The following is a 24870-nucleotide window of genomic DNA, read 5'->3' on the forward strand; positions in this document are numbered from 1 at the left end:
GGCCTTGCAATGTATTTCTGTTAATAACAATCTTGACCTCATTGTTTATCCTTTACAAGAGTTCTTTTAGTTTCTGTTTTGTAGCATAATATCTGTCTTTTCTTTGTTTCCAGTTAATCAGTTCATCAGGTGGGGTTTAAGTGTTGTACTAATGAGGAGTAAGAGTTAGCTAATGTTCTCTGTAATGAAGATGACTTACATTATTTTATATGTTGTACATTTCTTTCATTTCCCTCCCCAGACATGCCTCTCAGGTAGGACAGAGAAATTACTGTGTAGTTAAAAAAACAAAAATACACATTTGTATTTATGAACTATGTTTTCTTAGAATGGCATTGAATGTATTTCATTCATGAAGCTTAAGGGAATAACTCCATTATGTCTAAGAGGACCTTTCAGAGCTCAGTTTTCATCATCCCAACTATTAAAACCTCATGAAATGAACAGGTGTAGTGGCCTCAAGAAAATCAGCAGCTCTGAAGCCTGCTGTAACTTAGTGTTGGTATGATGGAAAAGAAATGCTCATACTTCAGTTTCTTGGTATGAGTGGCAATAGCTTCCTTTTCAGTTTCATGAAGCAGTGCTATACCTGGTCTCAAGGTGGATAGTCTCTCTTTTTTCATAGATGTACTTTACATTAATAATAATGGGAATTACACATGTGGATTATGGTCAGGATATTTTGAAAAGACATTCAATAATTTCTAAGGTGAATTCTTATTTAGTGTTTCAAGTATGTTGAAAGGTACAGATGTCTTCAACCATGAGAAAAGGAAAGGAATTGTGGAGAAATGGGCTGTTTTCAGTACCCTATTTCAATGAGAATCTGATAATATATTAAAAAGACAAAACCTAATCTTTCCCAGTCTGTAAAAGTCATTACCATTTGACAGCTGTTGGAGGGCTTGCATGAAATATATTAGAGGTCTCGGTTCAGTTTCTAGTGCATAGATGTCTTTAAAACACCACAGGCACCACAAAAATAATGGTGTTGCAGCTCTTTTCTTGTGTTTGGAGCAGAAGATCTACTTGTTGTGGGTATGGAGGGGGAAGTTGAACCATTTCAGTCAACCAGGCATATCTTCTGTCTAGTAAGAAACATACATGATACTCTGGGATTTGAAGGAGAAGTGAAAAAGTGCTGAGGCGGCAATTGTAATCATCCAGTTCAAAACAGAGTGTATGGAGGGGGGACTGTGGTTTAGGAATAGTAATAGAAAAAGGTGGTGCTTAAGTTTTGGACATTAACTGCTGTGCTAATGTGCTATTTCAAGTGACAGGAGTGGGTGCATATATTTCTGTCCCTGAAATTGCTCATTTTTGCTTAGCTGAATGAACATTGTTTAAATCACAATTTTTGTCACTGTTAGTTTTGTTGCATTAGCCTTATTCTTAATGCAAAATGTTCTCATCAGTCTGTGATATTTTATGTTGAAACGATCTGTAGTCATCTCCAGATTGTTTTTATTCAGTTCTCCATCCACTAGTTGCTGTAATTTTCATATGTTTTGTTTAAACTTCAGAAATACTGGCCGGATCCTTGCCCATAGGTTCATTCCCATTGCACTGCTGGGGAGCAAGGCAGACCTGAAGTTGCCTCCAACTACAAATAAATCAAGTATCCCAAAGGTGATAAAGGATAGGAATAATACATCCAGCTAGAGTTGGGTGTCAGTCCTCAGCAGCATGAACCACCTTTATGTTGCTCCAGATCCTGAACTCCAAATACTGTATTCTGCATTCAGAATGCCTTAAGACAAAGGGACATGACAATGTTGTTTTAGAGGTATCTGCATGTCTCCTAAATGCTGCATTAAACAACTTGTTGTCTTTGTTTACCTGAGTCCTGAATTTGTGACTATAAAGCACCTCCTGTATAACTCCCTTCTGGTTTTACTTTTCACTGATTCCAATACATGGTCCTCCCTTTTGTTGTTTCTTCCCATCTGAGTCTCTCTGTGTGAAAACACACTTGGCAGATGCTGCAGTACACCTGCTTGCTTTTTTTTTTTTCCCTTCCTTCCTTTTCAAGGCAAAAATGATCCCCTTGACTTTCTAGTCATATGTTTCAACTTGCTATTTATTTTCAGTACCAGCCAATTTGTGTGCTTGCCCTTCCTGTTCAATGGGGATTCCTTCTCCTGGAGCTGTGACTTGTTTTCTTTACATTGTGCTGCAATTTCACTACTTCTGAAAACCAGACAGTAATACATGAATTTTATACACATCCTACTGACTGCTGGAAACAGAGGAGGATAGGAACACATTCATGCAGGACAAGGATGAAAAAGCAGAGTCTGAGATACAAGCAAAAGGCGAATGCTTGGTTATTTGAATATAACATGCACAATTGCTGTGGTTGACACCGTTCAAAAGATAGAAGGGAAACTCAATTTAAAGGGAACATAATTTAAAAAAATCTATTTTAGGAAAAAATTCTCTCCTAGTTGGCCTAAGGCCTGGTCAGATAATCTTCTGTGCAGTGATGAACCTGCATGAGAGAGGCTGCCATTCCCACACTAAGCAGGCGCTGTTACCAAAGAAGAAAAATGAAAATTACAGGAAAGAGCAACTAGAGACAGTTGCACCCTAACCTGGATCTGCTGCCATCAATGATGTTCTCCATACAGAGTGATCTAGAACATGCAGTGGTTATTCAAGGTCATGAAACAGGCAGCTAATCGTGTCGCCAACCTTTCTTTCTGATTTTCTAGCGACAAGGTTTTAGAAAGCCCATGGACTCCTGCAGTACAGGTGGTTTGGTCATGGTTGATAATGTCTGATGCTCTTTCTGACTCTTGCTTTCTTTAGCATCAGAGACTAAATGTATTTTTTTCAAGAAAAGTTATCTATTAACTTTGTGCTTTGCTTACATTTTTAAAATGTACTAAATATAAACCAATCTTGATTTACCACCCGTTATCCATTGTTTGTCAGAGGAATGACAAATATACTCGTCTAAGAAATGCTGAAGTAAGGATTCAGTGCAGCCAGGGCCTAAATTGCTTTTGTGTACTACAGTGGATAAAAATCTAGAGAAAGAATAGAGTATTGATCTTCCTAATCTGTTTTGTGTTTGTATCAACAGATAATGCATACACATGCAATACCCGTACCAAAAAAGCTTCTTTTCCTTATAAATTTTCTTACATATTTATACATATATGCACAAAATATACGAAGATCTCACTTCTCTCACTTTCAATTTTTTGCATTAAATCCTCATTTAATTTGACATAGCAAACTATAAAGCATTCCCTCAAAGTCATTGTAATTTTTGTTATCATCACCAGACTCTAAAATCATATCTTAGGTTTTGCTGAGTCTGTTACTTAAGTAATATTCTTTTGGCTTAAAGATTGAATCTCATCTTGTGCTTTTATTTATGTTTGATTTGCTTCCTTCATGCTGAGTCTGGAGTGGTATATGCCTCTGCAAGTGATTTGGGCTCGCTAATGCAGAGATTTGTAGACATCTTATTATCCCTCAACAAAATAGCAGAAATTAATATAAAATTGCTGTTCTACCTGCACTTAGAAGTATTTCCTAAATACCTGTGAAACAACTAAAAAAAATTATCTGTTTTGATCAGCAGTTAATATATGTCTATACTCCCATAATATATAGACTTGCTATAGCTCAAACTGTGGTCATGAGTAACCTTGCCTTTTGGGGAAATTCATTTAGAAAACCTTTATTTTGATTTTTTATTATGATGGGACCTATCAGCTGCAGTCAGGTTAAGAACTCTGATGTGCTTAACTGCACTCAGTGGCTGATGGGGGCAACTTAGGCTTTAAACAATTTTAAAGCCACTTGTGTTTGATCTGGAGCTTAACAAAAGTGGGTGGAAGGTCTGCAAGATTTGAGTGTATTCAGAACAGTAAGTCAGCAGGTCTTTGCAGAGCCAGGCTGGTAGTGGCTCAGTGTGGGGAAAGCTAAAGAGAAAGAGACTCCAGGAGCTCTTTTGCCGAAACCCTCAACTCCTGAAGCTGAGAACAAGCTTCAAGTTTGAGAAAGTTTGGATTTGCCTTTAAATTTGCAACACATGTTTATCTTTAATATTTTACAGCACCACTTCAATGTACTAAACACAGGAGAAGCAGCGAAATACTTGCAGCTGGGTATGATTAACATACATTTATGCTGCTAATTTAACACTACGCAAATCGTATTCTTTCCCAGTTAGCTCACTGAGCGCTGGATGTGAGGTGTCTCTCAGCAGAGTGTGAGTCCTCTTTCTGTAATTGTTTCATGCTTTTCGCTTGCAGAAATTAAATTTGCTCTGTCTCGTCACACTTTTTACCATGTTTCTTTTAATCTTGTAGTTACTTGGGGAGGAAAGCTTCTAAGTGAGAAATGCAAACCCAACAAGTAATTATTTGAAGAAAAAGATTCTGTGAAGGGTTCAGATTTATTTCCTCCCCCCAAAGGCTCAGGGACTTTGATTTTGGGCCAGGCTTTCAAGACGTTTTTTGTTTACAAAGAGCTGAAGATGGCAGGGGTTATTTTGATCTCATATGGGTGTAAATCAAGAAAAACTTTGAAGTTTGGCTGGGGTTAAAACCAGTGCAACTCTGATGAGACTCAAACTCCTGTTATATCTGTAAGTGGTATGTGAGGAGCATGTGCTTGTGCTGGTGGAACCGTGGCCTGCGTGGCTGTGGCTGGTACCAGAGCCACCTCCCACAGATCACTGCATCTCCCTTGCCACCGAAGCGCCATTTCCTTTTCGGCATGTAATTATGTACACATTCACTTACCAAATGTCTAAAAGGAACTGAAGCAGCCGCTGAAGCACTGCTGACATTTTTCCTTTCTTTCTATTCGAAATGGACAAAACAACACAGTGACTGCAGTGGAGCAGCTCATTACGAATTACTGCTATCAGGGCTCCCATTATAGCCCTGGTCACAACCCAACCAGCACAATGGACAAAATCACAGGTTTCCCTGATGGATCGTACTGCTCTGCACTCACAGAAAGGCTTAGGGGCTAAGAGACAGCAGTGCTTTGTGGGGGGGAAAAAAAGCACTTTGCAGTTGTTAGCACAAAACAAAATAACAATCCCTTCTGTTTAAAAGCAAAAAGCCCAGGAGAAAATGGCCCCACACTGAGCCCAGCTGTGATTTGTGTGCCACTGGGTTGCTGGGGGAGTGCAGGGGGGCAGGCGCTGTTTTTCTGCCATGACCTCAGCTGTGGGAGTCGCTCTGTTTTCCCAGCTTTTGTTGGTCAGAAATGAAGACCTGCAGGGGACTGTGCGAGGTCTGCGTGGTTATGCTGTGGGGACTTTCTTGGCTAGAGAGGTTTTTGTTGGGAGTGGTTTTACTTCAGTTGATGTAGTTGAGCTCACTTGTTACTGCTGTTGTCAACAGGTGGTACCCAGACGTAGGCTATCCATGGTTCTCCTGGTTGCAAGAGTGGGTTTTTACCCTTGAAAGACAGCATGATGATAGTGGTACACTTCTTAGTGTGATCAGCTTGTGGAGAGAAGAGACTCTACAACCATCAGGAGAACTGGCATGCGGTTTCTGGTTTTGAGTAACACCTTCACAGTCAAATGTAGCCATAAGAAACTATGCAATGTGAGTATCTTCACCTGTGGCAGGATTTTTAGTGCTGTAGCTGTAAACATGGGGAAGATCACTGCTAAAAAGCAGCTTTGCTTTTGAAACTTTTTTAGTTATATACCAGCTTAAATAACTTTCAGACACTTTTGAAAATGCTGTTTAGGAGCTACTCCTGCAATTTAAACATTAGCGTGGCACTGTGTTTATTCTCACCTTTTCCTGCTTTCAAGAGGATATTAGGAGAAGTATGTCAGCTACTGGCATTGCTTTTAAGGTTCCGTGTGTTTGCCTGGTGGAAACATTTTCCTGTTTTCAACCAGTTTTCATTGGATCAGGCCAGTTTCCTTGACCTGAATTTATTACTTCTATGCTTCCTATGTTAATGACATTAATTCAGTATACTGTCAACAGTGGCATTTTTGCTTGTGTGTGCGAGGCAAACACCTGCAAAGTTGGTTGGACTTCGCACATCCTGCAAGCATGACATGACTGGGAGGCAGCAGTTGTGGATGCAGCCCTCTGTTTAGTGAAGTGCTCTGGGACCCAGGACGATGAAAGGCAGTGTAAAAATGTAAAATATTATAATTACTCAAGCAGGATCATTGCCAAAAGCCTCTTATTGTTCTCGTATGCAGGAACATGTGCTGCTCTCTTAATTTAAAAAGTAATTCACGTAGCTTAGTGAAGGCTTATTGGCTCAATGAGGGAGAGTCTGAGCTAAGGAGGGTGTTAGAAACATCTTTTGTTGGTTCTTGTAAAAAAAAAACCCAAACCCAGGAATCAGAGATTTCTTGAAGTATGGGGAAAATATAGTCTGGTAACAGCCATGTGGCCTCACAAGATTTTTTTTCCTAGATTTACTGAGAACACTTGCTAAATTGAGCTTTGTTGTGCAGTGTGTGCTCACTGCAAAGAGCTGCCGACTAACTTGAAATTCTCAAATATTGTTGAAGATTGTTGTTTTTGTAAGAGTTTGCAAACCATAAAACTAGAGTCTGTGCAGCTAGCTATCAATCTAAAATGCAAGTAGTTCAATCTCAACCCATGCAGAGAAGCAGGAGTGAGCTGTGCATGCTAAAGTCAACCTGAAGTATGAAAAAAAAAATCACGAGGGTTGCTTAAGAAATGTAGATTGAAATAACTTTCCCCCAAATTTGGGGTTAATTTAATTTTTAGCTTTGGCTTATTTTGTAATTTTATACTGTTCTTATCAGCTGTTAATGCTTATGAGCTTTTTGTTGTTTCTGACTTAATTTGTTTTACTTTCTAAGACTTAAGATATTAGGAAAAATGTATGTCTTTGGGACAAAGAGAAAATCGAGAGCCTCATATTGGTGCAGGAGGTAGAGTATTTATGACTCCCCTTTATTTGTATATTGTCATCTGCTATGTGCTTTTGGCTGGAAAACCTGGCCCAAGGGCTCTGTCTGCTCCTGGCATCTCCTACATCCAGCGAGGGATGCATACAGGTGGCAAAGCATGTATCTTATCCATCCTTATTCAGGGGCTACAGTTCTTTGCTTGGCTTTAAAGCTGGCATGTAAGGAAAGTGAGGTGGGTATCCCTATTCTACCAGTCTATCACCCATAGTTCAACTGAGGAAGAGCACTTGTGATAATTTATTGGTAGCTTCTGCTTATATAATTATCTGTAGCCAAATTCTGGTCAGAATTAATGTGCTATACAGAGATTTGGCCGTAGACCTGGGAAGGATAATAAGGCTGTGGAGGCAGCAACTCTACAGGTTGCATTATTTTGCTATCTTTAAGTACTAAATTCCTATGTGGATGAGGTAAAATGGTGTGGAATGCTTCTTGCATTTACAGCATATTAGTCAAATTTCCTAGTTTTAGCTTCTATTTTGTAGAAGTGAGACCAAAGGCGGACTCAGGAGGGAAAAAAGAGTAAAATGAAATGCATCTTTCTTTCAATGTTATCTAAACTCCACCAAGGTCAGCAGGCCAGAACAGCTGGTATTACTGTACCCTGCCCGGCATGATTAAATGTTTTGCATACTGTTCATGTACCATCTGTTTAGTTGTTCAGTCATACAATGACCAAAATGAAGAGCAAAGACATTTGCACTGGTATTGTGTAAAATAGACTGCTAGAAATCCAGAGCACTTCCTAGCTGCCTGCTTGGTGTTAGATCTCTTGTTTATTCTGATAAATGGCTGTCCTGGATGATTACTGCTAGCCTTTTGGAAGATTGCACACCCAGGCTTTTAGGTGCTGAATGTTCAGCAGACATGTGTACACAAACATGTTTTATATCTGGCACTGGCATGCACTAGGGCCAGATTTTCAGAAGTCCTTGGCTTTTACACAAGTGTTACACCAAGGCCGCATTTCCAGAAAACTGAGTATCAGCAAGAACTCACATTTTTTTAAAACCTGGCTGCTTGGAATGAATTATTTTGCTGCCTAAAATGAAACGAAGCAAGAATTTGCTTCTTGACAGTGCCTGTAGAGCATGGGAAAATTCTGGCCAGGGTGGGTAGTGACAGATAGCTGCATTTCTCTTGGTTGCTCATTTAAAGTGTGAGCACTCAAAGACAGCCTAAGTCTTTTCAGGAGCAATGACCTCCTAAAGCAAACTCTTACACATAGAGTGATGAAGGGTATCTGGCATATATGAAAAAAAAAAAAAAAAGCTCAAACCCAATGTTATTAAGGATGTGGCAAATATTTCATATTCTTTGTATTGTTTGGACTAATGCAGAGATTGTCTTTCTTGAAGCATATTCAGCGAAAACCAATACCCCACTGAAAACCAGGAGGTTTTATGCAAAACACCGTGTTAGGAGAAAGTTGTCATTCAGATGTCTGCTGAAGTGTCAGCAAATGCCAAAGTTAAGTTTACATGTTGGATCTTCATTCTGCCCCCTGGGCAGTGCTTTTAAGAAGACCTGCACCCAAGAATGAAGGATTTGGCAGTCACAACCGTGACATTATCTCAACTTTGTTTGAGCTAAGTCAAAACCAGGTGGCCTTTGGCACTGGATTATTTGTTCTACTCTTCCAGTTCAGGCAGATGTAACAGAGAGGCATCCAGGGTCATCAGCACTAATGAAGGCATCCCTCACCTTTTCACAAATCTTCCCAGAAGCTTTCTGTATATGCTGAGCTAAGGAATAGCAGCAGAAGGTCCTGGAAGCATGCATAAGACATTGTTTTAGGAGGAGGAAGAACTGCTCAGGAGTTAGGAGGAAATACCCTCTGCACTTCCAAATTCTTATCCTTGCCCAGGTGCCTGCCTATGACTCTTTCTGGAGACTGGGTCTGTAGGTTTTCAGTTTGACCTAAGACAGCTGTCCTGCGTTTTCAGTAGGATTGTGCTAATAAAGCGCTATTGCGAGAGGGAGACTTTGAGCACAGGTGGAGGCTCTGTGGTTTTTTTGCGCCGCTTCCATCCTCCCCGCTCTGTGAAGGTACTGGAGTGGGGTACTGCCATGACCCAAAGGGTTACCCAATCTGCGGGTGTATAGATATGGTGACCATGGGTAGGATTTGCTAATACATGGAGACTTTATCCTCTAAATTTCTCTACTTTATTACAGATTACCACAAATACTACAAAAAGTTACCACTAACAAGTACAGTTAAGATTAATAAAGCAAATCTATATTTATATCTCAAACTATTACAAATTGCTATCAGCAATCAGTAATCTAGTATCAATCAATAGTATAGCAACAAGCAATATTATAGCACCAACCAAGTAGGTATATACTGTTACAGGTTACTGCAAACTACTTCACATTAGTGAAGCAAACGTATCAACAATGTAACAGCAGATATTGTTATTATCAATTCCTTATATGGATATATAATACCGATATCAAGCAAATTAGGCAGATTTCAGAAGGGGCCAGACCATCCCAGAGGGGAAGACAAACTGAACCAACCCCAAAAGCAGGCCCAGAGGGGGACCAATAAAGTAACAGAGTCTCACTTCAATCGAGTGCACCCTCAGCAAGTTTGCAGATGACACCAAGCTGAGTGGTGCAGTTGACACGCCTGAGGGACAGAATACCATACAGAGGGACCTAGACAAGCTTGAAAAGGGGACCCATGTGAACTTCATGAAGTTCAACAAGGCCAAGTGCAAGGTCCTGCACCTGAGTCGGGGCAACCCCCAGTGTCAATACACGCTGGGGGATGAAGGGATTGAGAGCAACCCTGTGGAGAAGGACTTGAGGGTACTGATGCATGAAAAGCTCGACGTGAGCCAGCAACGTGTGCTTGCAGCCCAGAAGGCCAACCGTATCCTGGGCTGCATCAAGAGCAGTGTGGTCAGCAGGTCAAGGCGGGGGTGATTCTGCCCCTCTGCTCTGCTCTGGTGAGACCCCACCTGCAGTGGTGCGTCCAGCTCTGGAGTCCTCAGTACAAGAAAGACATGGACCTGTTGGAGTGGGTCCAGAGGAAAGCCATGAAAATGATCAGAGGGATGGAACACCTCTCCTATGAGTAAAGGCTGAGAGAGTTGGGGTTGTTCGGCCTGGAGAAGAGAAGGCTTCACTGAGACCTTATTGCAGCCTTTCAGTACTTAAAGGGGGCTTATAAGAAAGATGGGGACAGACTTTTTAGTAGGGTCAGTTGCGATAGGACAAGGGGTAATGGTTTTAAGCTAGAAGAGGGTAGCTTCAGACTAGATATAAGGAAGAAATTTTTTACAATAAGGGTGGTGAAACACTGGAACAGGTTGCCCAGAGAGGTGGTAGGTCCCCATCCCTGGAAACGTTTAAGGTGTCAGGTTGGACAGGTCTCTGAGCAACCTGATCTAGTTGAAGATGTCCCTGCTCATTGCAGGGGAGTTGGACTAGATGACTTTTAAAGGTCCCTTCCAACCCAAACTATTCTATGAAAGATGACCTGTGTCACAGGGTCTGCAGTCAGACAGGCATCCCAGGTGAGAGTCCAAGAATTTCTAGAAAGCTTGAGCAAAATTCAACCTGTTTAGGAAAATGAAAGGTACAAGAAGTCCTTGGAGAGAACTTTCCGCCTTTGACAGACTGTTTTTCACCTTTTCAGACAATATGTTGCTGTTGCAGTTCCTTGGTTTTGCACCTATTGATGTTATCTGAGGATGTGTCCAGTTTCTAGGTACCCAGCTGTACTCCAAGGAGGCCAGCTGCACTTTTCAAGGATGTTTTCAAGGCTCACAGCTTCCAGGCTGGGAGGCATTTTCTCTGACAGTATTTTTCAGCAGACATTTTCTTTTGTCCAGTAATTTTCCCCTTTTAACCAGCCTGCCTTTATGGCTGCTCACATCAGGCAGGCAAAACAGCATCTCTCCCTCCCTGTGTCACCCTCCACGGCTGCCCTGACACCCCAGACGTGGTGGGTGTGGAGCGGCAGCAACTTTTCATCCCACACAATCTTGAGGCATGCTACCTTGTATGCTGATCATGTAAGGACTCCCTGTGGGGGACCGCTCTGGATCAAGAGACCTTTAATTAGCCATTGATTCTCACTTTTCCCACACACAAACCGGTATTTGCTTGGCCTTTGCACTGGGGGATTTCCACAGAAGGGAAGGCAACCAAGCCTCTATTTTACACAAGTTCTCCTGCAGCGCCTCGCCTGATTTAAGGTAATAAATGGTAATAGTTCTGGAATTAGTAAGAATATCTGCTTGCTGATAATGGCAATTGCATGAAATCTAGAGACAGAAATGTTAATGTATTTAAAGTGGTTTTCTGTTTGTTTGGACCAGTCAAGAGTAACTTATTAGTGACTTCTAATAAAGCTAAGTGCATGCTGGAGGTACTATAAAAATCCCAATTTACTCATGAAAATGATAAACTTTGGTAATTGATGCCAGTAATTTATTTTTCTATTTTACGCTGAGATTAGCACTTGCAGACAGAGAGTTAAAGTTCATAATTTACAAGTGCCAGAGGCACTGGTGGGCTATGTTGACAAGCCTTTTAATGACTCCGGTAGGTTTGATATTAAGCAAAGCCACTGGAAGTGCCACATGAATATTCATTTTAATGACATATATTGGTAGGCAAAGAATTGCAACTTGCATAATATAGCTGTCTCTTAAAAACTAAATTAACATATGGTAAACGATAGGCATTTTAAAGAAGCTCCAAATAGTTCCATTACAGTTAGCTGGCGGTGATGGAATTAAATAATAATAAGGAGAAAAAGAAAAGCTTTCCTTCTGTGTGCAGACTAAAACCGTGATTACATTGGTATCACGTGTATAGGATAAGTGGGAAGGGACTGCCCATACCATCTGAAATTGCTGACAGCTGTTAAAATCAGTCTTGTACCATGCACAAAGGCATTAATCATGTTGCTGACTACATCTGTTCTTGGGAAAGGGGACACGTCTTGCCTTTGAGGACAGTTACCTGGCTAGAAAAGCCATGTTTCCAATTGTTATGCAGAACCGTGTGTCATACCATTGCCACAGACTGCGAGCTTGTGATAAGAACTAATTGACTAGCAATTCCTTATTTGCATCACATTTTTGATTCCCGGAAATCAATGAGTAACCTGAAAGTCATGACATCGTAGAGGTCAGTGTGTGCACACACTCCCCAGCAAGCCACAGAATTTGATTAGCTGAAATGATAACAAGGTTTTTGTACATTTTTTACCTTTGATGTACAACACAGCCAGCCGAGGTAGGTCTGGCTGAGAAGCATTCACCTACAATCTTTTTTTCTCTTTCATAAAACCAGCGGCAGTGTACTCGGGTGCCATTAAAGCTTGTGTTGCTGACATCAGTTGGTGATCTTGGAGTTTCTGGTGAAGTGTCATGATGCTGAGGAAGCAAATTTAATTATTTCTGACATTGTTCCTATGCTGCCTAAAGAATACAGGATTTTCAGGACAAGCCTAGGAAAAGAAGAAAGTCCACTGAGGAAGATGCTCTAATACCAAAAACATGTGTGCTGAAAGCCTGAGGAATACCTTTTTGTTCCTCCAGAACAGCAAGCCTTGCTTCATATGAAGCAGGATTTCTAATACAGCAATTAATCTGGATTTTCCGGTTCTGTGATGAAGTGTGCAGTATTCTGTATGAACAGTTTGAAAAACTAGCCGTTCTGCCGCAAACTTAAAATCTAGGAGTGTCAACTAAATATAATGCACTGTATCTACATCATCACAAACGGTCTTGGTACACCGGAAAAGGTTTCTCCACGCAGGTAATTTTCATTAACAAGTTGCATGAGAAAAGGAAGGTCAGTAATCATTGTTCATGCAATGTCTCTAAATTGTCTGTTAGAGTGCATGTTAACAGTGCTGTGTTTTTTAAGAGGGAAAGACTATTTGTTTATCTCCATTGTTGCTAATAGGCTGAATGGAGTGTTGAATTGAATGAAATTAGGTGGTGGCAGGAGACGATGATGAGAAAGAAAGAAATGACAGAAGAGAAAGAGAAATGATACAGAGAAAATGGAAGTAAGTAGAAAGCAGAAAGCTGTGTGCAAATAGAAAGAGATCAAGTTGTCTACAGATAATTCAGGCTAGGTGATGCTGGGAAAAGCAGGCTTCTGAAATCTTCTGCTGGGCTTTTGTTTCTGTTTTCTTTAAACACACAAAGTAGAAGAAAAGTGAAATAAACCCCTGAAAAATATTGCCAAGTACAAGAAACACTGAAGAGAATATAAATCAAGGAAAAGAAAGAAAAAAATGGGAAAATGCTCTGGAAAAGGGTGTGGCTGTGTCTTAAACAGCAAAAAATGCTGCTCTTCCAGACCCCACTCCCCTGTCACCTGCAAGTAAATGAAATGTTAACTGAAATACCCAGTTATATGAACATTGGTTCAGGAAGAGATGCTAAAGCAAAATCTAAAATGAAGGAGGGGAAATAACAGAAAGCATAAAAGTCATGACTGGGACATGGCTGTGGATGTTATCTACCTTGACTTCAGCAAGGCCTTTGACAGTGTCTCTCATGGCATACTCCTTGAGAAGCTGGTGTCTCAAGGCTTGGACAAGTGTACTCTTCGCTGGGTGAAAAACTGGCTGGCTGGATGAGCGCAGAGGGTTGTGGTGAATGGGGTGAAATCCAGTTGGCGGCGGGTCACAAGTGGTGTTCCCCAGGGCTCGGTGTTGGGCCCCGTTCTGTTTAATATCTTTATCAATGATTTGGATGAGGGGATTGAGTGCACCCTCAGCAAGTTTGCAGATGACACCAAGTTGGGAGGCAGGGTCGATCTGCTTGAGGGTAGGCAGGCTCTACAGAGACATCTGGACAGGCTGGATCGATGGGCTGAGGCCAATTGTATGAAGTTCAACAAGGCCAAGTGCCGGGTCCTGCACTTGGGTCACAACAACCCCATGCAGCGCTACAGGCTTGGGGAAGAGTGGCTGGAAAGCTGCCCAGCAGAGAAAGACCTGGGGGTGCTCGTTGACAGCCGGCTGAATATGAGCCAGCAGTGTGCCCAGGTGGCCAAGAAGGCCGACGGCATCCTGGCCTGCATCAGAAATAGCGTGGCCAGCAGGAGCAGGGAGGTGATTGTTCCCCTGTACTCGGCACTGGTGAGGCCACACCTCGAGTGCTGTGTTCGGTTTTGGGCCCCTCACTACAGGAAAGACATTGAGGTGCTGGAGCATGTCCAGAGGAGGGCAACCAAGTTGGTGAGGGGGCTGGAGCACAAGTCTTATGAGGAGCGGCTGAGGGAGCTGGGGCTGTTTAGTTTAGAGAAGAGGAGGCTGAGGGGAGACCTTATCGCTCTCTACAACTACCTGAAAGGGGGTTGTAGTGAGGTGGGTGCTGGTGTCTTCTGTCAGGTGGCTGGAGATAGGACGAGAGGAAATGGCCTCAAGTTGAGGCAAGGGAGATTTAGGTTAGATATTAGGAAAAATTTCTTTACTGAGAGGGTTGTCAGACATTGGAATGTGCTGCCCAGGGGAAGTGGTTGAGTCACCATCCCTGGAGGTATTCAAAAAGTGCGTAGACGGTGTACTCCATAACATGGTTTAGTAACATGGTTTAGTGGGCATGGATGATGGTTGGACTCAATGATCTTGAAGGTGTTTTCCAACCTAAATGATTCTATGATTCTATGACATGTGAAAATACTATGTAAAAATAAGGGTCTCTGTAGAGTTGCCAAAGATTAATAGCTAACATTATTTGAGACATCCTACAGGGGATGGATTGGTAAGATCCAGGCGTTATGGTAGCGCTGTAGCCTCAGGAGTGCTAGACGCCAGGTCATATAAGCACAGGCATCTAAATTGGCATTGGATGCCTTTGGGCAGTAGAAACAAATGCATCTAGAGGTCATGAAGCCTCACAAAAAACCCAACAGCTCTATAGATACACGTGTTTGTGTGGTGTGTGCTTAGCATGTGCCAAAATATACTTTATATTAGAACACCAATAACTTCATACTGCAGTGCAGTAATGGTGGGCAGTGCTGAAAAACTTTGTTTATTATTATTTTGTTTGATAAGAAAGTTAGATGTGGATGTATACTCAATTTTTTTTAGAACCTAGAAGATACTTCAGCCTGTGAAACCACAGCACGAGGAGCCATCTTCCCTGCCAGGCTTGTGGGCAGGTCTGGCTTTGATTGGGTCAACATCTCAGAAGAACATTCTGATTTGATCTCTCTGCTATTTCTGTCTCCTGGCCCATGTGTGAGAAAGCAGTAGGAACATAAGCAAGAGTGTCACAGCACACTTGCTTTCTTTGTGTCACTGGTAATTTTTTTAATCTAATACAGTTTGTAATTTGGATCAGAATCAGGGTTTATTTTCTGTAATCTCACTCAACGCATCTGTTACGCTATATACTGTTGAAGAGTTAAAGCATGTATATTGAACAGTCATGTGGGCACTGCAAGTTTGTCAAATGTTTTAACCTGTGAACCAAATATGTGGAATCTGCAGTTAGCTCGCAGCAGTAGGTACTCATAGGGGTTTCTTTACAGAGTCTGATTTGGTGGGTTTTTTTTCTAGTTTTGTAGATGTTCTTGTATCATATCATGCTGTTTGTTTGCCAAAATTGCGCAGGATGTTAAGAAAAAAAGACAGGTGCCAATCAAACTCTTCCAGAAGAGTTTGATTTAAAAAACTCCCAACAGCCCCAAACTACTAGCCATTTCATAAGGAGCAATAGTCATGTTGTGCAATGTGCATTAAAAAGGGAGGGAAGAATGAAATGCTTTGAAGCCTTCAAACAAATAGCTAATGCGCACACAAGGACAAATCTCCTTGCATCTTAGGCATTTTCATTTATTACATTAATATGACTAGGAGTTATTTATTTATTTATTTATTAAGAATTTCCTCTTTAGGGAATGAAAGATTTCCATATTAGCACAGCAGAAATTTCCTCAAAAGTGTTATGATTTTACTTTCTAATTAGGAAAATCTTTTTAATCCTATGGACTGAAAAGAGACCAAAAGGTTTTTCATCTGTGTAGCTAGCTGTTATGCAACATGTATGTTAACACAGTATAAGTAGCCTTTATTTCTCTCTAGTCACTTTTGGATTTCATAAACAAATATGAGTGTTCTTACCTACCAGTGTATGTGCTACTGTATATGCACGTAGCAAAGAATGTCGTATGTTTTCTTGAACTCTATGTGTCCATGAAGTAGAGACATCTTTTTAGTAGAGCTACTGATTTTCGTCAGCTCTTCTTAAAAAAACCAAACAAAAAACCAAAAAACCCCCAAACCCCAAACTATGTCAATACTGATTTTTTTTTTTTTATATGGAATACTGATTTTTCATTTTATTTTTTTGAAAATTCATTTTGAACAAGCAGGATTTGCCCCATCTTGAACAGTAAAAAAACAAAATCTGAAAATTCATTTAATAGCAGGCATTCTCACACTGGTAGGAATACATTATGAAATGGTGTTTTAAAAGAATTGGTAAGAAGATGTAAAATGGTATTTGTAAATACAATATCATGGCAGCCAAAAGTAACAAGTTATTTTATAGTTTCTACTGTGTTGAGACAGTGGCGTAAGTTATTTTTATTCATTGCAGAAGAAAAAGCCCACTCCCTAAGACAGGGATTCTTTTGAAGTTGCTATATGTGTTGGAGAAAACGTTGTTGTACGCGAACCCCTGCAGAGCTGAGGTTGTTCGTGCCACGTGGCTCAGCCCGAGCTCTGCCGGGGGGCTGCCCAGCTTGGGCATGGAAACAGTGCTCCAGCCCCTGTATGCCTTTAGCTGAAGAGCTTCATGACTAAAAAAACCTCTTCGGAGTCAGCGCTGGTTGCTTTCAAGGCACATGGAAGATCCTTCAATCCCTGCTCTTACCTGTGGCCCTGAGGAGGAAGAGGGTGGCCGCTGTCTTGGTGCCGCTCCCTTGCACTGTGCTCTGTCTAGGACTCTGCTGCCTGGTACTGTCCCATGGTACCTCAGAGGTTCTACTTATGGGTGAAGGTGGTCAGCAGTGTGTTATTTGGTGTAAGCTTTGCGGGTTGTTTTTTTAACGAGTAAATAACATATGGTATCACCACCAGCACTGTTCTAGCTTTTGTTGATCTCTGTACCCTGATCTTCATGAGGCTGGGACATTGTGTGGAGAGGCAGAAAAAGACACAATTTTGTAGTAGTAGATGATAAGGGTGTTAGCAAGCTCTGCAGCATGAAGCCATCTGTGGCTTCTCTCTTGTGGAGGCATGTTACAGTTTTGTTAAGCAGGCTTTTGGAGGACTGGGAAGCTGGAATGGATTTTTATTTTACTTATTTATTTTCTTTCAACAGAGATACCTGGTATTTGATGGTTTATGCAATAATTAACCAAATTTTAGTATATTGAAAGTTGTTGTCTGACACTTTCCCGGGATAGATCGCATGTTGGGTCTTTTATACCGTAAGCATTTAGGAATATCAGTGTTTGAAAATAGAGACTTGTCTATTCCACTGCCTTTAGAAAAGTATTCCCTGCTTGATACAAGCATATCAAAGGATGACAATTAGTGCAACAGAAAGAAGAGTAAATGTTTCAGCGTTAGCTATTCAAATACTATTGATTTGTGATGGTATCCTTTGAAAAAGCTTCATTGGTGAAATTTGGAGGAGGAAGTGCAGTGGGCAGTGGGCTGAGTGCTTCGAAGGGTGTATCCAAGAGCAGAGGGAGCCTCACAAAGCCAGAGGGGAGAGGTGCTAACCTGACCTTTGGTATTTCCTTCTCCGTGTTCTTGATTTGTTTCTCTGTTTTTTCCTGGTGTGCTGCTAGGAAGAGTCGAGAAAGCACTTTTGCATTGTCTTCATAACAGAAACCAAGTGCCCCTCTCCCTCTCCAGTAATGTTATGTTACCTCATTTTTAGCAGCTTAACAAAGGAAAGGTTTTGCCTCATCGTCTGAGGTTCTGAGGATCCCTTCTGCTCTGTGACTTCTCTAAGAGGCAGAGTTGGTCAAACATTTTGAGGGACCAAAGCAGTGCCCTTGTGCTGCAACAACATGGTGAATCAGACTGTGTGTGTGGAAATGGTAATTCTCTCCTGTCCACTGGAGATTTCATGTGGGTTTGAGAGTGCCTGCTCAGAAACCAATGTGACGAGTTCAAATGTTTTAAACTAGTGATGGTCTTTTTCACAAAATATTTTTCCTTTTGCGGTAATATTTTGTTACATATTTTGATAATAAGGTTTTAGAAACAAAAGGATTTGATTCTGCAAGCCTTTACTCTTTTTTTCAGGCCTGTTAATTTAGGTGGATTTTTCCCCTATTCCAACTATATTAAAGGTAAAATTGAAGAGATGTTTTTGACTACTGTTCATAAATGTACCACAATCTACAGTGTTTCTTACTGAATAGAATTTGAATTCAAAACATCCCAAAAGATTAGTATTGGAGTCATGTAATATCTTATCTCAAATATCCCTTTCTTTAATGTGGGAGCTGGTTTCAAGTTTTGTAATACTTAAACCTTCTGCCTTGTAAATAATGTATATGTGCTATGCCCCTACTCAGTATTCAGTCTATTGTTTTCTATTATCTTTCTTATTTATATAGTCTTCCTGCTGTAAAATGAAGATTTTGGACATATTCCCCCAGGACAGGAAAACTGTTAGTAGAATTCGATCCTTTCTCCTACAGAAATTTGAATATAATTTGAATGCATTAAAATTAATCTTAAAAGGTAGCATTCTTTGTGGAAAGGCATCAGTAGGCATTTTGCAACAAGTTAAGAAAGTATTTTGTATGTCCTAGTAGTTTGCTGTTATCTTTCAACAGTCATAAAGAAAACTCAAAAAATGACTTTCAGAAGTCATTTTACAATGTATTAGAATATTGGTGTAACTAAAGTTTTACTTGTTGCAAATACAATTCTTGATACAATTTTGCAAGTAAATGCACTGTCTCCAGTGCTACAGCGTAGGCTGAGAAATGACTTCCTGGGGACTGCAAGGAGGCAGCTTCAGTTTGGGCTGGTTTCCAACGTACTGATGGATCTGAAAACTCAACACATTACCTCTGCCAGCTTCTCTGTTTTCCAAAGGGATGAACTGAGGGGCACTGTGCATCCCAAGGCTGTGTATGGTGTTCTATAGGCAGTTTTCTTGAAACTGAAAAATTTTTGAAGTAAGGAAATCCTCCCCTGAGGCTTAGGCTGGCATACCGTATTTGTCCAAGTAAATCTTGTGCAGCCTTTTCAAATACAGGCAACACAAAACTGTGAGTAAAAATTACCTATCTGCATGAGGATTGATAGAGTAGACATCTAACTTTGCACTATAAAATGGCAGTCAGAATGGAAGTTAAGTCAAGTTGCTTTATACACCAAAAAAAAGAAAAAAAAGTGAAATAGAACAGAATGAATCCCTTTTCATTGGACTCTAAACTGCCCCAGATGTAGTAATACAAAATGGTAAAGCCATAGAAGTGGAGCAACCTGTCTGACACAAGGCTGTGTAGAACAGTAGTTTCCTGAATAAAACAGCAATAATGCCAGATTCTTATAGTCCATTATTCACAAGACAGCTTTCTAAATATTTTTAGTTTACAGCATACAAATAAATCATAGAGCAAAATAATTATGTCAGATCATATGCTATCAAAGTATTATACTGTGTAAGGGGCCTTAAAGATCCTGTATCACTTAATCGTTTCATAAATATGGATTTTCATTGAATATGAAATGTATGCACAGTAAAGGCAAGTAATATGGACAGTACCAAAGTGATCATACTACAGTAGTAAATAATCCAGATAGCTGAATTTATCTACTCAGAGATACTTCACTGTCACACTTCAAGTTGTATCGAACAGTTAGTTATGGCAGTATAATATATCTCTTATTAGAGGAGGACTTTGACTCAGTTTGCACTAGTTGCAATTTATTATGTCAAAGAGTAACTACTTTTAAACTCAGCTAATTAATTATTGGCTTAATACTTGGCAGTCTTGTTACTTTGTAGCAGTGTCTAAATCCAAGTTATTTATGATGGTAGTACAGGCACTGAAAGTGATCAGTTTTCATGAGCTCTGAAATTCAGGTTTGTGGATTAACACACAGTCACATACATAAGAAGAAGAAAGGAAAGCAGAGCAGTGACAAAGAAATAACTGCACAAAGAAGTGCAGCTCCCACCATGATGCAACAGCAGCAGCAATTGCATCAGATTCAACAAAATATCAACATTTTGATTTTTCAGAGGCAAACTTCTATTCTGCAACCACAGTTACTTTCAGTAGAAGTGTGCATGCACGTGCATCTGTGTGTTGGGCCAGGGGTCCCACATGCCATGCAACCTCAGGTCTCAAAGTTAGCTTAAGGTTTTAAATTGGGATTTCCACAGAGAAATCGGAGCATCTGCGTTAGATACCTGACTCTATTGACTTTATGGTATCAGGTAACCCAAGCATCTAATTTAATACCTTAACATTAGATACTAAGACCCTCCTTCCTATATAGCTAAAAACCCAAACAGCTAGATAATCTACACATATGGTGCCATGACTTGATTCTGCCATAATTTAGTAAAATGCATGTAATCAGAACTAAGCGATGACAGAGTTTGGCCTGTTATTTATACAGGATTGTTAGGAGTAACGTAAGGTGGGAATTAACAAAAGTCTGTCCTTCAGGGGAGTGTTGGGTTTCCTGTGAAAGATGCTGGGAGTGTGACAGGAGGCAGCTGGAGGGCTGTGAGCAGGCACACAGGCTGCTTCCAGCTCACGTGAGGGGGTGATCTGGTGTGCATTGCCCCTTGGTTTTCTCACAAGCAGTGTCTTGTTCAAATAAGTTTTCAAAGATGACCAGAAAATGAGTCTATGTTAAGCTCCAGTGTTTCTAACCTCTGAACCTCTCCTTTCTTTTTCATCACCTGCCTTCAGAGGTGAGCCATAATTAAGCTGAAAGTAACAAAGCTACTTCTGGTTTTATCTTCATGGTATCTTACTGCATCTAAGATGTTAAATGATTGCTTTTATGAAAGAAACCCAAGTATGGAAAATTTGGGTTTTCTTTTGGCATTGTTTACTGAAGATCCTGAATGAACATATTTTGTGAGTATTGTAAATTGAAGTCTATGTCGAGCCATACATAGTTGGGAGATTTCCCTGAGTTGCATGAATATATAATGAATTTTTATTAGACCTAATGAAAAAATTGAGAGAAATTTTGTGTATAGATTTGGATCCAGAATTTTATAAAATATGTAAATGCATTATAAAGTACTAAAAGCCAATAATGTCTACAAAAAAATCTATTGCAATATTATGCTTTAGTGTTAATTAGTGTCAAATTCAAACAATTGGTAATTCTGGCCTTGTTTTTTCTTATTGAAGCTGATTTTGGGTGGGCTGAATTACTCTTGGGGCATGAGTACCTCTCCAGGGAGAGGTCTGGGTGACATCTCTATAAAGTGCCTCAGTTGCATTCCTAAATCTAGGTGGAGATGAATCTGTCCTTTGTCTCGTCTTTCCTTTTATGTTTGTGCACGTCCTGCTGCAAGTAAATGTGTTAAAATACAGTGAGAGAGAAGGAAGGAAACTGATTTTTATCCACGGATTGTAGTCACATGTCAGAGATCAAGGTTGTAAAAGAGTGTAGCCTGCAATATGGCAGTGAGCACATGCTGCTGACTGCTGTGGCTCCTGTAGGTGCTGGTCCTATGAGGGAAATTATCAGACTTGGTCCTTCAGCCTGTCTAAATGATGTCTCCTGTATGTCACTGCATCCCCACATTATGCAATGCCCTTCCTTAGATCAAGCACACAATCCTTATTTAGATCCTTAGATTTCTGAAATCAAACACAAGATCAGGAGTGGTGTGATCTGTATTTACATAATCTAGGTTGTATTTTTCAAATAGAAAAATATAAGATGAATGTGGCCGAAGAGGCAGCTTTGGCAGGTCTCACCAGCTGAGCACCCCTCAGCCCCACCTCTGTTCAGCTGCAAAGCACATTGCACAGAACGTTGTCGTTTCCAGTGAGCCCACGCCCTGGGCTCCCCTAGTACTGGAGAATGGAAATAAAACAGATTCTCATTTGGGCCAGGCCCAGTTTGGTTTTTGCACCCGACCTACTTTGTACCAGTCACAGACCATTCTTGGCATATACCCTGTTCTTTCTGTCCACCTCCAGGTATCCTTTCCCAAGACCAAAGAGCAGAATAGAAAATATACTGATTTCTTATTCTTACTCTGTAAAAGAGGTAAGGCCCAGCACACCAGTGTTTAGTGGTGCTTAACAGGACACAGCTGTCTGAAAATAGTGCACACATCTTTAGTGTCAGCACATCTTATTGTTGCAAGCAAAAACCAAGTGTAAAAGTAAAATCCCACATTATTTTGAAGCATTAACAAAGCTTTTTTCTTTCCCATTTTTAAATAAAGCATAAAATAAAATAAAAAGAGACGCCAAACCAAAATGCCCTATTGCTTTTAGAGAATTCATAGCAAGATGTTTGTGAGCGTGACGAGTTAGTAGAGCATGGAGTTTTCATTATAGAAATTATTTGATTTGAAAGTTTCAACTTGAGGAGTAGATACAGATGCTTTAAATCACAGAAGCTAAAGACAGAGCAGACTTTACAATATTTAAACTTCTGCATGTGAAATTATGCCATTGTTGCTTGTAAATATGCTAAAAGTCTCCTGTAGTGTCTTGTAAATATGCTAAGCATCCCCTGTAGTTAATTCCCCCACTACTGTTATAAATGAGAGCAAAGAAAATGTATTTCTTACATTATAGCTTCTTTTCCCAGGTGTAAATCTGCTGTTTTGTTTGGCATTAGCAGCTCCGTTCCTTGACTGACAGGTTTCAGAGTTTGCCATAATTGTGAGCCATGCTCGCAGACACAGTGCTTTAGAGTCAGCAGGGAATGGTACTGCATGCTATTTTTTCAAAGAAAGGGCATTACAGTGCCAACATCTAATAAATCCTGAAAGATTCCACCCCCTCCCCCTTCTTTGTCCTCTTGGTATCTTTCAAATTACTGTAATGGCACAGTTACCTTTACATTATAACATCATAGTCTGAGCTGCCGTAGTTATAATTGTCTTAGCACTCCCATTATACACCTGAGTTTCTATTTGTTATTGAAAGAAGTGGTGTAGGGTCGGCCTGACAGACTGTCTATCAAATACTATCCTGTGCTCGCTTCCTAATATTCATTGCAGGAGCAAAACAGTATAGGTAGAAAAAGAGAAAATTATTTCCAGGAAATCCTAGTTAACAATAGTGAAGGAGGGCCTGACATCGAAGTGCTGCGTGCATTGGTGAAAAGATGCCAGAGCCAGATGCACGGCCAGCCAAAGCATCAGTCATAGGCAAAAGTCATGTAAAGCATTTGCACGTTACGAAGACCGTGCAGTGCTGTGAGGGGCTGCCCGCAGCACGGGGTGCCTTTCGGCAGGGGCTGCCACGCGGTGCGTTGAACCCACTGCCTGCAGCCTCGCTGTGCCCGGATCTGCTCTGCCCCACTGTCCGGCCAACAGAGTCCTCTCCTGGGTGCAGCCTTGGGGACCTGGGCAAGTCCTTCTCAGGATACCTCCATTTTACAGGGACTCTTCTGGGGAGGGTCAGGACAAACATCCTGAGTCCTGAGCCAGCTCCTCAGTTTGCAAAGAGTTTGTGATCCAGCAGCACAGACCACAGCCCTTTCTGTTCTCTTTCCCAGCAGGGACCGTTTCACAGACGTGTGGGCCTACAGCAACAGAATTGGTTTTGCTCTTCGTATTTCACTGACGTTTGGCGGGGGGGGCCAGCCCAAGAAGTATTTAAAGGCAGTTTGGGGATCAGAAAGAAGAAGAAAATATTATGTATGTATTGTGCAAGTCTGATTTTCCCATTGATTGCAGAGGCCAGCTCTAAGTTACATGGTTAAAATACTAATTCAGAAATCATTTATGATGTACTAAAACTGGAATATCCCTATTGAGTAATGTACTGTGGTCAGTAGAGTTTACGTGAAATGATGCCCTCTAAATGAAGTAGGACATTGTTTCGTCATAGTTCTGTGTTTAGTCTTTAATCATCTTCCTTTTCTTCTTTAAAGAACTGTTGTGGCTGTTGAGATGCAGTTTCTGGTATTATCTTGACTGCCCTTTCTTTGTTTCACTGTATTGCTGAAAATTTATTATTTCAGCCAAAATTTATTGTTTTGTTTTGTTGTTTGGCAAATGTAAAGTTATAAGTCTTCGGGCAGACCACACTACTGCAGTCCCACCATCCTGTAGGTTCTGCTAAAATGGGATCGTATTTCTCTTTTTTTGTCCTTTAATGTGTGTAGCATACTTTGCATGCTTATTTAAATACCCTCTTTCTGCTATTTATTTTTTTATGTGCTGTTTTTCTGCTTTCAGCACAAGCCAATGTAATTGCCTTTATGTACTTTCAGGTGAAGAATGATTTACTTAGCAGACAGAAAAAAAAGGTATTGGACATGAATAACTTCGGAGTGTGTCCTAATATTCTCATATTTATTACATGGTCAAGAGAGGGTGCTGCCTAGTTTGAGAGCAACTCTTTGCAGAAAATAGATGGCAAAAAGTACAGCATGTGTCTAGAGAGTTTTCAAAAACACAGTTCTATTTGTGGTGCAAGGAACAAAGAACTGTGAAATATGTGGTAAAACATAATGCAGAGTGATTTTTACATACCAAAGGTGCTGACACATACTAAAAACCATACGTGCTAACAAAGACCTGAATGTTAAAGGCCTGTTTAAAAGCTGAATAAAATTCTGAATAGACTGGAAATATTCAGAAATATTAAATAAGGGCTTAAGAAACATGAGGTATTAGTCTTTCTGCATCCTTTTTTGTGTGTCAGTTGGGACTTTATTTACATTTTTTGTGCTCTGTATTGTATACCATCAGTTTTCTAGAAAGTAATTCTATAAT

At 40.5% G+C, this 24870-nt stretch overlaps 1 protein-coding gene across 4 annotated transcripts in view; it reads left to right on the plus strand.

Annotated features, from left to right (window-relative positions):
- Positions 1–24870, plus strand: part of SMYD3 (SET and MYND domain containing 3) — a 430287-nt gene that overhangs the window by 164022 nt on the left and 241395 nt on the right. The window lies entirely within an intron of this gene.

Source organism: Haliaeetus albicilla, chromosome 13, assembly GCF_947461875.1.
Source record: "Haliaeetus albicilla chromosome 13, bHalAlb1.1, whole genome shotgun sequence".
NCBI classification, from domain to species: Eukaryota; Metazoa; Chordata; class Aves; order Accipitriformes; family Accipitridae; genus Haliaeetus; species Haliaeetus albicilla.